At 33.6% G+C, this 2,923-nt stretch overlaps 1 long non-coding RNA gene across 1 annotated transcript; it reads right to left on the reverse strand.

The window, feature by feature from the left end:
- Positions 1 to 979: 979 nt before the first annotated feature.
- LOC132753721 (uncharacterized) lies at positions 980 to 2,041 on the reverse strand. The gene is made up of 3 exons (XR_009629004.1): positions 2,000 to 2,041; positions 1,465 to 1,610; positions 980 to 1,111 (listed from the first exon to the last, which is right to left on the reverse strand). It is a non-coding gene; the product is annotated as an uncharacterized LOC132753721 (long non-coding RNA).
- Between the last annotated feature and the right edge of the window lie 882 nt (positions 2,042 to 2,923).

The following is a 2,923-nucleotide window of genomic DNA, read 5'->3' on the forward strand; positions in this document are numbered from 1 at the left end:
CTGGCAAACTAAATTCATATTAAGCTTTGTTATTATTGTTATAGACAAGGTATGCAGCATTTCCAAATTATAACTTCTTACTTTCGGGCATTACTGCGGTAACTTGCGTGTAAATGAGGATCTGTTCATAGTCATGTTTGAAAGAACACTATAAATTGCATTGATTCCATGCAAAAATCTGACGATATACTAACCAGCCGGTGGGAACCTTTGACACCAAGAACGGACATTCCAATAATTTTCGTACTTTATACCTTGTTGTATACCTTGTCTATAACAATATAATTTGGGATTAATGAATACTAATTTGGTCAAAATAATGGGACTAACACCTTTGTTAATAATTTGGCCTTCCCTTGTATAGTTTGTATACGTATGTCTTCTAGCTCAATAGCTTGTGTGCCCATCTATCTGCATTTATCAATAGTGTTATCTCACCATTTGATTTTGTCTTTTCTCACGCATCTGAATTTGAACCATTAGGGTGCCAAGGTATTCTGATATTTTATCAAGGCATGATTAACATTTCAAATTTGGTATACTGGCATGAAATGGAAGAGAACAGAGAAATTCAAAACGTAATGCAGATAGCAGACAGTAGTTGGCCCAACGTTGGGCCAATTACATTTGTTTTGTTGGCCCAACACATAATGCCAACGTTGGCCCAATGTCAATTTGCTAATTGGGGCAACGTTGGGCCAACGGTTGGTATATGGTTGGCCAACGACTGCTTTCCTACTCTTATCGTTGGCCCTCCATTGGCCCCATGACTGGTTTTCCTTCCTATCGTTGGCCCTCTGTTGGCCCAACAACTGGTTTCCCTTCTTCTTGTTGGCCCCCCGTTGGCCACTGACTGGTTTCCTACAATAAACATTGGCCCTTTGTTGGCCAATGCCTTGTTTTCATAAAAGAACAAAATGTATACTAATTACTACAATTTATTACTAAATGTTGTTCACATATCATTTTTTTTTTCTCTTTGTTGTTGCAAACTTTTTAGTCAATCTCTTCCTCCGCCCGCCTTCCCTATCCTTGGCATATCTTAGGCACTCCTTCATTGTCTTCTCGATTTCATTATTAGTAGACCCCTGTCTTCTTCCTCTTACAGCATCTGAAATTTATACAGTTTACTGATTTTATTTAAAATATACACTACTTATTATAATTTACTAGTAAAAAGCACATAAATCTGTCAAAATGCAAATACAGCTAAGGGGATAAGACTTTGATAGTAAAGAAATATTTTTAAATTACAAATCAATAGATTTAATAGTAACAGAGATATTTGACATAATTAAAAATTTTAACCTAAAAATTTTTAAGTTAAAAAGGGGCATAATTCTGTCAAAATACAAATAGAGTTATGATGATCATTTACAACACAAGAGTCACATCTTACACCCACGGTGTAAAATAATTTTCTAGCACCGGTGAAATCACCTTTGAAAAAGTAAATATACAAACCTCATATGACTATTTTAAGTCTAAGTTTTTCGAATGGTTTTTTCGAGCCTTTTCCAACCCAGTTGTATTCTAGGGCACTTCCTGAGACAAAGTGTGAGACATAACATGGCGAACAATGCTCTCCCAATTAGACATAAATTTGCTGTCTGAAATGAAATAAAAACAATTTTTGCAGTCGGGTAAAGTAATTTGTGTTTAATGCGAAGTTACACTTCAAATTAAATTTACACAAAGTTTCGTATACACTCTACTGCAATGAGTGGTGTAACTGTTAAAAAGTCTAGTAACAAAGCAGAATTTTGCAAATAACTCATAATCAATCATAATTACCTATTCATACTTAGAACAGATTGTATGAGCTTAACACTGCAGTGCTAATTGTAGCTTGTCAGTTTTTTACTAACTTTTTTTGGCAGTTATCACAATAAATTCAGATGTAAAACTATAAAACATATCATATTTAAGCTGATAAACACTGATAGAATTAAATGGTTTTAATTTCATTACAAAATCAAATTCATTCTGGCTTGTTTACCTGAAAACATCAAAGTATTTTCCTTTACCAATCCGCCATTTTTGTATTAATCAGTGAACCTGGTCACGTGGATAGTATAACAGGTTTTAAAACACTAATTCGCGTGCAGGTTAAATACATTACTAATTTAGAAGGGTTTATTTGAAAAGATTAAAAGTAAAAAACTCTAATTACTTACATTTTTCAGTGTTAAGATTGCAGTCTAATACAATTTTATTTAGATCTATCTGTAAACACGTCCACGCAGCTTCGACATCAAGCAGACGGGGAAAGGATGGGTAGTGCCAAATGATCCTATTTTCATTCATTGATAACATAACCAGAGGTTAATTAGAGTTTAGAGTGGAAGATTCCGGAGGTTTTTATTATGGTTATTCCAGCACATGTATAATTGTTTAGATTAAACATCAGATTTCAAAGATTTCTATAGATCTATTGATAACATATCCCTACTACTGCATAGCTGGGCTTTGGGTATTTCTAGACTCAAAAAGTAATTATTTTCTCACATTTCTCATTTAATTTATATGAGTATTTCTTGAATGTGACAATATTGAACATGGCTTCAAAAAAACATTATAAACTTTAGTCTTTACTCATTGTAGTGTACTGTTTATATACAGTAAATTTTATACATGCATATATGTCTTTAAAAATAAATTTTGGGTAAGGTGCAGTAATTAATATATTTGACGAAAATGTATCGTTGGTCAAACGTTGGCCCAACATCTGTTTTAAAGTACATATTTATCGTTATTGGGCCAATTCAGAAATGTCGCTGGCGTTAACTTATCACTGTTGTACAGCGTCCACCGGATATAGCCCCTAAAAACACCGAAAACGAAAGTAGAAAACTGCACACCGAGTACACCCAAGGTGATGTTTTAACTTATTTCTTCATCATAACTTCATCGATTTTTCCAA

The sequence above is a fragment of the Ruditapes philippinarum genome, unplaced genomic scaffold (assembly GCF_026571515.1).
Source record: "Ruditapes philippinarum isolate M1 unplaced genomic scaffold, ASM2657151v2 ctg7536_1_1_1_1, whole genome shotgun sequence".
NCBI classification, from domain to species: Eukaryota; Metazoa; Mollusca; class Bivalvia; order Venerida; family Veneridae; genus Ruditapes; species Ruditapes philippinarum.